The sequence below is a fragment of the Lissotriton helveticus genome, chromosome 1_1, assembly GCF_964261635.1.
Source record: "Lissotriton helveticus chromosome 1_1, aLisHel1.1, whole genome shotgun sequence".
Classification (NCBI taxonomy): domain Eukaryota; kingdom Metazoa; phylum Chordata; class Amphibia; order Caudata; family Salamandridae; genus Lissotriton; species Lissotriton helveticus.
The window spans coordinates 216,099,212-216,111,219 of record NC_136057.1 but is presented as its reverse complement, the minus strand read 5'-3'; the positions used below and the strand labels follow the sequence as shown (position 1 = coordinate 216,111,219).

Genomic DNA, 12,008 nt, shown 5'->3' with positions numbered 1-12,008 from the left:
GCTTTATAAAGTTCATTTGATACTATAACCATGGATTTATTTTGAATATTGAATTGGGGAAATTATATTCACCGTCTCAAGTTACATGATACCTTAGGTAAGTCTACGTACGACTTAAGTTTAGTCAAATGGCACATGATATATGAGGCAGATGTGCATTTCACAACTCCATGAAAGACGTTTTTGCAATTTTAGTAATGGAATATCTTATTCGTCATGCAGGGGAACACAAAAAGAGCATCCAATTAGAGTAATTTTTCTTTAAAGGAAGCAACCGCCTGAACAGGGACTTGAACCCTGGACCCTCAGATTAAAAGTCTGATGCTCTACCGACTGAGCTATCCAGGCTCTGCTATACTCTGTCTTAAAATCAGCTAAACAAATGTGGACGTACACTGACCTACACTCTATGTATTAATATGGTTACATATATTAGCAATCAAATTTGTAGAGTTTAATAACAAATTGATGTTTTAACCCCTTCCATGCTCATGACGAGCTCAGCTCTTCGTGCAGTACACTTGTCGTGTGCTTATGACGAGCTGAGCTCGTCATGAACAATGGATTTACAGATCATTCAGCACAGGAGGAAAATCTCCTGTAGCATTGAAGGTGTTAAGCATTTGAAATTTCAGCAGCACACGTAATCCATTTTAAATCCTGAAATTTGTACTATCTCATTTTCGGCTGACTTAGAAATCATGTGTCTAAAATGACATTGTGAAATCAATAAAGTGCCAAATAGTATTACTACCTACTAAATTACATACATTTTCAGCAGTATCTTGGGGAATTTCCTCTTGGGCATAGATTATGCAATGTTTTTAAAGCAAACAGTCTCTGTTTAAGTAGACTTTCTTTCTCTGCCATTTTGGTAAATGTTTCTGGTGATGCAGACGCAGGCATTGCTTGTTACTGTTTCAATTAGTTATAAAATAAGAGGAGGGATAAAATTGACCCAGCTGGTGTTTGAACACAAAGCCTTTGAATGCTTTTGCTACATTCGTCTAGGACTCCAAGCCGCTATCCATTGCACTAGAGATCCGACCTGATTCAACACGGTGATCAGAGATTCACAAATAAAAAGATGACCTATCAGCTGTTGACCAACTTTATCAAGTTAATCGGACACTACCTTACATTTTGAACATTGAATTGGGTAAAAGATAATCAACAAACTACATGATACAGTTTGGGTAAGTCTTCTTAACCCTTGTCAAAGAATGTAGAAGACAGATGGGTATGTAATGACTTGATTAAGACTTTTTTGAAACATCTCTAATAGGACTCCCCATTCATTGGATCCTGAAAAGAGTATGCAATTGATATACCTTTTCTTTAACCAAGCCGCCTGAACAGGGACTTGAACCCTGGGCCCTCAGATGAAAAGTCTGATGCTCTCCCGACTGAGCTATCCAGGCTCAGAGAGGTCGCTCCACAAAATGACCTTATCAACATTTGGAGGTGTCTCAACTATCACTACGTTTCTTAAGATGGTTGCCGGTATTAAGTACTGAATACGCGGAATATAATAATGAATTGGTACTTCAAGCATTTGAAATCTCTTCAGTAAATTTAACCTTATTGTAAGTCCTGAAATTGCTACTATCTCAATTTTTTTTGCTGACTTAGAATTCATATGTTTTTATTGACATTGTAAAATTAAGGAAGGGCCCAAAATCTTACTTCTGAGTAAATTACATTTTCATAAGTACAGCTGCCAATTTCCTCTTCTGCAAAGATTGCGTAACTTGAATAGTATCTATTTAAAATAGACTTCCTTTCACTGCCCTTTTTGGTGAAGCAGAAGCATGTATGCACTGTTTATTACTCTTTTAAACAGTTATGAAATAAATAGGGATAAAACTGACTCTGGTGGGATTCGAACCCACAACCTTTGAATATCTTTTTTACATTCACCTAGAAGTCAAATGCGCTATCCATTGCGCCACAGAGCCAATACGCTCTGATGAGGTGCAGAGATATTCTGAAATGAAATAATGTTGATCAGCTTTATAAAGTTCATTTGATACTATAACCATGGATTTATTTTGAATATTGAATTGGGGAAATTATATTCACCGTCTCAAGTTACATGATACCTTAGGTAAATCTACGTACGACTTAAGTTTAGTCAAATGGCACATGATATATGAGGCAGATGTGCATTTCACAACTCCATGAAAGACGTTTTTGCAATTTTAGTAATGGAATATCTTATTCGTCATGCAGGGGAACACAAAAAGAGCATCCAATTAGAGTAATTTTTCTTTAAAGGAAGCAACCGCCTGAACAGGGACTTGAACCCTGGACCCTCAGATTAAAAGTCTGATGCTCTACCGACTGAGCTATCCAGGATCTGCTATACTCTGTCTTAAAATCAGCTAAACAAATGTGGACGTACACTGACCTACACTCTATGTATTAATATGGTTACATATATTAGCAATCAAATTTGTAGAGTTTAATAACAAATTGATGTTTTAACCCCTTCCATGCTCATGACGAGCTCAGCTCTTCGTGCAGTACACTTGTCGTGTGCTTATGACGAGCTGAGCTCGTCATGAACAATGGATTTACAGATCATTCAGCACAGGAGGAAAATCTCCTGTAGCATTGAAGGTGTTAAGCATTTGAAATTTCAGCAGCACACGTAATCCATTTTAAATCCTGAAATTTGTACTATCTCATTTTCGGCTGACTTAGAAATCATGTGTCTAAAATGACATTGTGAAATCAATAAAGTGCCAAATAGTATTACTACCTACTAAATTACATACATTTTCAGCAGTATCTTGGGGAATTTCCTCTTGGGCATAGATTATGCAATGTTTTCAAAGCAAACAGTCTCTGTTTAAGTAGACTTTCTTTCTCTGCCATTTTGGTAAATGTTTCTGGTGATGCAGACGCAGGCATTGCTTGTTACTGTTTCAATTAGTTATAAAATAAGAGGAGGGATAAAATTGACCCAGCTGGTGTTTGAACACAAAGCCTTTGAATGCTTTTGCTACATTCGTCTAGGACTCCAAGCCGCTATCCATTGCACTAGAGATCCGACCTGATTCAACACGGTGATCAGAGATTCACAAATAAAAAGATGACCTATCAGCTGTTGACCAACTTTATCAAGTTAATCGGACACTACCTTACATTTTGAACATTGACTTGGGTAAAAGATAATCAACAAACTACATGATACAGTTTGGGTAAGTCTTCTTAACCCTTGTCAAAGAATGTAGAAGACAGATGGGTATGTAATGACTTGATTAAGACTTTTTTGAAACATCTCTAATAGGACTCCCCATTCATTGGATCCTGAAAAGAGTATGCAATTGATATACCTTTTCTTTAACCAAGCCGCCTGAACAGGGACTTGAACCCTGGGCCCTCAGATTAAAAGTCTGATGCTCTCCCGACTGAGCTATCCAGGCTCAGAGAGGTCGCTCCACAAAATGACCTTATCAACATTTGGAGGTGTCCCAACTATCACTACGTTTCTTAAGATGGTTGCCGGTATTAAGTACTGAATACGCGGAATATAATAATGAATTGGTACTTCAAGCATTTGAAATCTCTTCAGTAAATTTAACCTTATTGTAAGTCCTGAAATTGCTACTATCTCAATTTTTTTTGCTGACTTAGAATTCATATGTTTTTATTGACATTGTAAAATTAAGGAAGGGCCCAAAATCTTACTTCTGAGTAAATTACATTTTCATAAGTACAGCTGCCAATTTCCTCTTCTGCAAAGATTGCGTAACTTGAATAGTATCTATTTAAAATAGACTTCCTTTCACTGCCCTTTTTGGTGAAGCAGAAGCATGTATGCACTGTTTATTACTCTTTTAAACAGTTATGAAATAAATAGGGATAAAACTGACTCTGGTGGGATTCGAACCCACAACCTTTGAATATCTTTTTTACATTCACCTAGAAGTCAAATGCGCTATCCATTGCGCCACAGAGCCAATACGCTCTGATGAGGTGCAGAGATATTCTGAAATGAAATAATGTTGATCAGCTTTATAAAGTTCTTTTGATACTATAACCATGGATTTATTTTGAATATTGAATTGGGGAAATTATATTCACCGTCTCAAGTTACATGATACCTTAGGTAAATCTACGTACGACTTAAGTTTAGTCAAATGGCACATGATATATGAGGCAGATGTGCATTTCACAACTCCATGAAAGACGTTTTTGCAATTTTAGTAATGGAATATCTTATTCGTCATGCAGGGGAACACAAAAAGAGCATCCAATTAGAGTAATTTTTCTTTAAAGGAAGCACCCGCCTGAACAGGGACTTGAACCCTGAACCCTCAGATTAAAAGTCTGATGCTCTACCGACTGAGCTATCCAGGCTCTGCTATACTCTGTCTTAAAATCAGCTAAACAAATGTGGACGTACACTGACCTACACTCTGTGTATTAATATGGTTACATATATTAGCAATCAAATTTGTAGAGTTTAATAACAAATTGATGTTTTAACCCCTTCCATGCTCATGACGAGCTCAGCTCGTCGTGCAGTACACTTGTCGTGTGCTTATGACGAGCTGAGCTCGTCATGAACAATGGATTTACAGATCATTCAGCACAGGAGGAAAATCTCCTGTAGCATTGAAGGTGTTAAGCATTTGAAATTTCAGCAGCACACGTAATCCATTTTAAATCCTGAAATTTGGACTATCTCATTTTCGGCTGACTTAGAAATCATGTGTCTAAAATGACATTGTGAAATCAATAAAGTGCCAAATACTATTACTACCTACTAAATTACATTTTCAGCAGTATCTTTGGGAATTTCCTCTTGGGCATAGATTATGCAATGTTTTCAAAGCAAACAGTCTCTGTTTAAGTAGACTTTCTTTCACTGCCATGTTGGTAAATGTTTCTGGTGATGCAGACGCAGGCATTGCTTGTTACTGTTTCAATTAGTTATAAAATAAGAGGAGGGATAAAATTGACCCAGCTGGTGTTTGAACACAAAGCCTTTGAATGCTTTTGCTACATTCGTCTAGGACTCCAAGCCGCTATCCATTGCACTAGAGATCCGACCTGATTCAACACGGTGATCAGAGATTCACAAATAAAAAGATGACCTATCAGCTGTTGACCAACTTTATCAAGTTAATCGGACACTACCTTACATTTTGAACATTGAATTGGGTAAAAGATAATCAACATGTCAAACTACATGATACAGTTTGGGTAAGTCTTCTTAACCCTTGTCAAAGAATGTAGAAGACAGATGGGTATGTAATGACTTGATTAAGACTATTTTGAAACATCTCTAATAGGACTCCCCATTCATTGGATCCTGAAAAGAGTATGCAATTGATATACCTTTTCTTTAACCAAGTCGCCTGAACAGGGACTTGAACCCTGGGCCCTCAGATTAAAAGTCTGATGCTCTCCCGACAGAGCTATCCAGGCTCGGAGAGGTCGCTCCACAAAATGACCTTATCAACATTTGGAAGTGTCCCAACTATCACTACGTTTCTTAAGATGGTTGCCGGTATTAAGTACTGAATACGCGGAATATAATAATGAATTGGTACTTCAAGCATTTGAAATCTCTTCAGTAAATTTAACCTTATTGTAAGTCCTGAAATTGCTACTATCTCATTTTTTTTGCTGACTTAGAAGTCATATGTTTTTATTGACATTGTAAAATTAAGGAAGGGCCCAAAATCTTACTTCTGAGTAAATTACATTTTCATAAGTACAGCTGCCAATTTCCTCTTCTGCAAAGATTGCGTAATTTGAATAGTATCTATTTAAAATAGACTTCCTTTCACTGCCCTTTTTCGTGAAGCAGAAGCATGCATGCACTGTTTATTACTCTTTTAGACAGTTATGAAATAAATAGGGATAAAAGTGACTCTGGTGGGATTCGAACCCACAACCTTTGAATATCTTTTTTACATTCACCTAGAAGTCCAATGCGCTATCCATTGCGCCACAGAGCCAATACACTCTGATGAGGTGCAGAGATACTCTGAAATGAAATAATGTTGATCAGCTTTATAAAGTTCATTTGATACTATAACCATGGATTTATTTTGAATATTGAATTGGGGAAATTATATTCACCGTCTCAAGTTACATGATACCTTAGGTAAATCTACGTACGACTTAAGTTTAGTCAAATGGCACATGATATATGAGGCAGATGTGCATTTCACAACTCCATGAAAGACGTTTTTGCAATTTTAGTAATGGAATATCTTATTCGTCATGCAGGGGAACACAAAAAGAGCATCCAATTAGAGTAATTTTTCTTTAAAGGAAGCAACCGCCTGAACAGGGACTTGAACCCTGGACCCTCAGATTAAAAGTCTGATGCTCTACCGACTGAGCTATCCAGGCTCTGCTATACTCTGTCTTAAAATCAGCTAAACAAATGTGGACGTACACTGACCTACACTCTATGTATTAATATGGTTACATATATTAGCAATCAAATTTGTAGAGTTTAATAACAAATTGATGTTTTAACCCCTTCCATGCTCATGACGAGCTCAGCTCTTCGTGCAGTACACTTGTCGTGTGCTTATGACGAGCTGAGCTCGTCATGAACAATGGATTTACAGATCATTCAGCACAGGAGGAAAATCTCCTGTAGCATTGAAGGTGTTAAGCATTTGAAATTTCAGCAGCACACGTAATCCATTTTAAATCCTGAAATTTGGACTATCTCATTTTCGGCTGACTTAGAAATCATGTGTCTAAAATGACATTGTGAAATCAATAAAGTGCCAAATAGTATTACTACCTACTAAATTACATACATTTTCAGCAGTATCTTGGGGAATTTCCTCTTGGGCATAGATTATGCAATGTTTTCAAAGCAAACAGTCTCTGTTTAAGTAGACTTTCTTTCTCTGCCATTTTGGTAAATGTTTCTGGTGATGCAGACGCAGGCATTGCTTGTTACTGTTTCAATTAGTTATAAAATAAGAGGAGGGATAAAATTGACCCAGCTGGTGTTTGAACACAAAGCCTTTGAATGCTTTTGCTACATTCGTCTAGGACTCCAAGCCGCTATCCATTGCACTAGAGATCCGACTTGATTCAACACGGTGATCAGAGATTCACAAATAAAAAGATGACCTATCAGCTGTTGACCAACTTTATCAAGTTAATCGGACACTACCTTACATTTTGAACATTGAATTGGGTAAAAGATAATCAACAAACTACATGATACAGTTTGGGTAAGTCTTCTTAACCCTTGTCAAAGAATGTAGAAGACAGATGGGTATGTAATGACTTGATTAAGACTTTTTTGAAACATCTCTAATAGGACTCCCCATTCATTGGATCCTGAAAAGAGTATGCAATTGATATACCTTTTCTTTAACCAAGCCGCCTGAACAGGGACTTGAACCCTGGGCCCTCAGATTAAAAGTCTGATGCTCTCCCGACTGAGCTATCCAGGCTCAGAGAGGTCGCTCCACAAAATGACCTTATCAACATTTGGAGGTGTCCCAACTATCACTACGTTTCTTAAGATGGTTGCCGGTATTAAGTACTGGTATTAAGATGATCCTGTTATTTAGATATGCCTTGGTCACTCAAATATTGACTGTATATATGTTGATATGCTATACTGAAGTGTGATTCTGTAATGACTGATTTTGTCCTCGTATGTTCTGGTTTTTCCACTAATGTACTCTTTTGATGATACGCTACTGTAAAGCGCTCTGATACCCTACACTGGGTCATGTTCGCGCTATAGAAAACATTAAATAAAAAAAATAATAAAAAAAAAAAAAAGTACTGAATACGCGGAATATAATAATGAATTGGTACTTCAAGCATTTGAAATCTCTTCAGTAAATTTAACCTTATTGTAAGTCCTGAAATTGCTACTATCTCAATTTTTTTTGCTGACTTAGAATTCATATGTTTTTATTGACATTGTAAAATTAAGGAAGGGCCCAAAATCTTACTTCTGAGTAAATTACATTTTCATAAGTACAGCTGCCAATTTCCTCTTCTGCAAAGATTGCGTAACTTGAATAGTATCTATTTAAAATAGACTTCCTTTCACTGCCCTTTTTGGTGAAGCAGAAGCATGTATGCACTGTTTATTACTCTTTTAAACAGTTATGAAATAAATAGGGATAAAACTGACTCTGGTGGGATTCGAACCCACAACCTTTGAATATCTTTTTTACATTCACCTAGAAGTCAAATGCGCTATCCATTGCGCCACAGAGCCAATACGCTCTGATGAGGTGCAGAGATATTCTGAAATGAAATAATGTTGATCAGCTTTATAAAGTTCATTTGATACTATAACCATGGATTTATTTTGAATATTGAATTGGGGAAATTATATTCACCGTCTCAAGTTACATGATACCTTAGGTAAATCTACGTACGACTTAAGTTTAGTCAAATGGCACATGATATATGAGGCAGATGTGCATTTCACAACTCCATGAAAGACGTTTTTGCAATTTTAGTAATGGAATATCTTATTCGTCATGCAGGGGAACACAAAAAGAGCATCCAATTAGAGTAATTTTTCTTTAAAGGAAGCACCCGCCTGAACAGGGACTTGAACCCTGGACCCTCAGATTAAAAGTCTGATGCTCTACCGACTGAGCTATCCAGGCTCTGCTATACTCTGTCTTAAAATCAGCTAAACAAATGTGGACGTACACTGACCTACACTCTGTGTATTAATATGGTTACATATATTAGCAATCAAATTTGTAGAGTTTAATAACAAATTGATGTTTTAACCCCTTCCATGCTCATGACGAGCTCAGCTCGTCGTGCAGTACACTTGTCGTGTGCTTATGACGAGCTGAGCTCGTCATGAACAATGGATTTACAGATCATTCAGCACAGGAGGAAAATCTCCTGTAGCATTGAAGGTGTTAAGCATTTGAAATTTCAGCAGCACACGTAATCCATTTTAAATCCTGAAATTTGTACTATCTCATTTTCGGCTGACTTAGAAATCATGTGTCTAAAATGACATTGTGAAATCAATAAAGTGCCAAATAGTATTACTACCTACTAAATTACATACATTTTCAGCAGTATCTTGGGGAATTTCCTCTTGGGCATAGATTATGCAATGTTTTCAAAGCAAACAGTCTCTGTTTAAGTAGACTTTCTTTCTCTGCCATTTTGGTAAATGTTTCTGGTGATGCAGACGCAGCCATTGCTTGTTACTGTTTCAATTAGTTATAAAATAAGAGGAGGGATAAAATTGACCCAGCTGGTGTTTGAACACAAAGCCTTTGAATGCTTTTGCTACATTCGTCTAGGACTCCAAGCCGCTATCCATTGCACTAGAGATCCGACCTGATTCAACACGGTGATCAGAGATTCACAAATAAAAAGATGACCTATCAGCTGTTGACCAACTTTATCAAGTTAATCGGACACTACCTTACATTTTGAACATTGAATTGGGTAAAAGATAATCAACAAACTACATGATACAGTTTGGGTAAGTCTTCTTAACCCTTGTCAAAGAATGTAGAAGACAGATGGGTATGTAATGACTTGATTAAGACTTTTTTGAAACATCTCTAATAGGACTCCCCATTCATTGGATCCTGAAAAGAGTATGCAATTGATATACCTTTTCTTTAACCAAGCCGCCTGAACATGGACTTGAACCCTGGGCCCTCAGATTAAAAGTCTGATGCTCTCCCGACTGAGCTATCCAGGCTCGGAGAGGGCGCTCCACAAAATGACCTTATCAACATTTGGAAGTGTCCCAACTATCACTACGTTTCTTAAGATGGTTGCCGGTATTAAGTACTGAATACGCGGAATATAATAATGAATTGGTACTTCAAGCATTTGAAATCTCTTCAGTAAATTTAACCTTATTGTAAGTCCTGAAATTGCTACTATCTCATTTTTTTTGCTGACTTAGAATTCAAATGTTTTTATTGACATTGTAAAATTAAGGAAGGGCCCAAAATCTTACTTCTGAGTAAATTACATTTTCATAAGTACAGCTGCCAATTTCCTCTTCTGCAAAGATTGCGTAACTTGAATAGTATCTATTTAAAATAGACTTCCTTTCACTGCCCTTTTTGGTGAAGCAGAAGCATGCATGCACTGCTTATTACTCTTTTAAACAGTTATGAAATAAATAGGGATAAAAGTGACTCTGGTGGGATTCGAACCCACAACCTTTGAACATCTTTTTTACATTCACCTAGAAGTCCAATGCGCTATCCATTGCGCCACAGAGCCAATACACTCTGATGAGGTGCAGAGATATTCTGAAATGAAATAATGTTGATCAGCTTTATAAAGTTCATTTGATACTATAACCATGGATTTATTTTGAATATTGAATTGGGGAAATTATATTCACCGTCTCAAGTTACATGATACCTTAGGTAAGTCTACGTACGACTTAAGTTTAGTCAAATGGCACATGATATATGAGGCAGATGTGCATTTCACAACTCCATGAAAGACGTTTTTGCAATTTTAGTAATGGAATATCTTATTCGTCATGCAGGGGAACACAAAAAGAGCATCCAATTAGAGTAATTTTTCTTTAGAGGAAGCAACCGCCTGAACAGGGACTTGAACCCTGGACCCTCAGATTAAAAGTCTGATGCTCTACCGACTGAGCTATCCAGGCTCTGCTGTACTCTGTCTTAAAATCAGCTAAACAAATGTGGACGTACACTGACCTACACTCTGTGTATTAATATGGTTACATATATTAGCAATCAAATTTGTAGAGTTTAATAACAAATTGATGTTTAACCCCTTCCATGCTCATGACGAGCTCAGCTCGTCGTGCAGTACACTTGTCGTGTGCTTATGACGAGCTGAGCTCGTCATGAACAATGGATTTACAGATCATTCAGCACAGGAGGAAAATCTCCTGTAGCATTGAAGGTGTTAAGCATTTGAAATTTCAGCAGCACACATAATCCATTTTAAATCCTGAAATTTGTACTATCTCATTTTCGGCTGACTTAGAAATCATGTGTCTAAAATGACCTTGTGAAATCAATAAAGTGCCAAATACTATTACTACCTACTAAATTACATACATTTTCAGCAGTTTCTTTGGGAACTTCCTCTTGGGCATAGATTATGCAATGTTTTCAAAGCAAACAGTCTCTGTTTAAGTAGACTTTCTTTCACTGCCATTTTGGTAAATGTTTCTGGTGATGCAGACGCAGGCATTGCTTGTTACTGTTTCAATTAGTTATAAAATAAGAGGAGGGATAAAATTGACCCAGCTGGTGTTTGAACACAAAGCCTTTGAATGCTTTTGCTACATTCGTCTAGGACTCCAAGCCGCTATCCATTGCACTAGAGATCCGACCTGATTCAACACGGTGATCAGAGATTCACAAATAAAAAGATGACCTATCAGCTGTTGACCAACTTTATCAAGTTAATCGGACACTACCTTACATTTTGAACATTGAATTGGGTAAAAGATAATCAACATGTCAAACTACATGATACAGTTTGGGTAAGTCTTCTTAACCCTTGTCAAAGAATGTAGAAGACAGATGGGTATGTAATGACTTGATTAAGACTATTTTGAAACATCTCTAATAGGACTCCCCATTCATTGGATCCTGAAAAGAGTGTGCAATTGATATACCTTTTCTTTAACCAAGCCGCCTGAACAGGGACTTGAACCCTGGGCCCTCAGATTAAAAGTCTGATGCTCTCCCGACTGAGCTATCCAGGCTCGGAGAGGTCGCTCCACAAAATGACCTTATCAACATTTGGAAGTGTCCCAACTATCACTACGTTTCTTAAGATGGTTGCCGGTATTAAGTACTGAATACGCGGAATATAATAATGAATTGGTACTTCAAGCATTTGAAATCTCTTCAGTAAATTTAACCTTATTGTAAGTCCTGAAATTGCTACTATCTCAATTTTTTTTGCTGACTTAGAATTCATATGTTTTTATTGACATTGTAAAATTAAGGAAGGGCCCAAAATCTTACTTCTGAGTAAATTACATTTTC

At 37.0% G+C, this 12,008-nt stretch overlaps 10 non-coding genes across 10 annotated transcripts; all 10 read right to left on the bottom strand.

Moving 5' to 3' along the window:
- Nucleotides 1-275: 275 nt before the first annotated feature.
- Nucleotides 276-348, bottom strand: TRNAK-UUU (transfer RNA lysine (anticodon UUU)). The gene has a single exon. It is a non-coding gene; the product is annotated as a tRNA-Lys (tRNA).
- Nucleotides 349-1,867: 1,519 nt separating this feature from the next.
- TRNAR-UCU (transfer RNA arginine (anticodon UCU)) lies at nt 1,868-1,958 on the bottom strand. The gene is given in 2 exon segments: nt 1,868-1,902; nt 1,922-1,958. It is a non-coding gene; the product is annotated as a tRNA-Arg (tRNA).
- A 1,919-nt stretch (nt 1,959-3,877) lies between these two features.
- Nucleotides 3,878-3,968, bottom strand: TRNAR-UCU (transfer RNA arginine (anticodon UCU)). Its single transcript is given in 2 exon segments — nt 3,878-3,912; nt 3,932-3,968. It is a non-coding gene; the product is annotated as a tRNA-Arg (tRNA).
- A 327-nt stretch (nt 3,969-4,295) lies between these two features.
- TRNAK-UUU (transfer RNA lysine (anticodon UUU)) lies at nt 4,296-4,368 on the bottom strand. The gene has a single exon. It is a non-coding gene; the product is annotated as a tRNA-Lys (tRNA).
- Nucleotides 4,369-5,887: 1,519 nt separating this feature from the next.
- TRNAR-UCU (transfer RNA arginine (anticodon UCU)) lies at nt 5,888-5,978 on the bottom strand. The gene is given in 2 exon segments: nt 5,888-5,923; nt 5,942-5,978. It is a non-coding gene; the product is annotated as a tRNA-Arg (tRNA).
- A 327-nt stretch (nt 5,979-6,305) lies between these two features.
- On the bottom strand, nt 6,306-6,378 carry TRNAK-UUU (transfer RNA lysine (anticodon UUU)). Its single transcript has one exon. It is a non-coding gene; the product is annotated as a tRNA-Lys (tRNA).
- Nucleotides 6,379-8,145: 1,767 nt separating this feature from the next.
- TRNAR-UCU (transfer RNA arginine (anticodon UCU)) lies at nt 8,146-8,236 on the bottom strand. The gene is given in 2 exon segments: nt 8,146-8,180; nt 8,200-8,236. It is a non-coding gene; the product is annotated as a tRNA-Arg (tRNA).
- Nucleotides 8,237-8,563: 327 nt separating this feature from the next.
- Nucleotides 8,564-8,636, bottom strand: TRNAK-UUU (transfer RNA lysine (anticodon UUU)). The gene has a single exon. It is a non-coding gene; the product is annotated as a tRNA-Lys (tRNA).
- A 1,518-nt stretch (nt 8,637-10,154) lies between these two features.
- TRNAR-UCU (transfer RNA arginine (anticodon UCU)) lies at nt 10,155-10,245 on the bottom strand. Its single transcript is given in 2 exon segments — nt 10,155-10,190; nt 10,209-10,245. It is a non-coding gene; the product is annotated as a tRNA-Arg (tRNA).
- A 327-nt stretch (nt 10,246-10,572) lies between these two features.
- On the bottom strand, nt 10,573-10,645 carry TRNAK-UUU (transfer RNA lysine (anticodon UUU)). The gene has a single exon. It is a non-coding gene; the product is annotated as a tRNA-Lys (tRNA).
- Nucleotides 10,646-12,008: the final 1,363 nt, after the last annotated feature.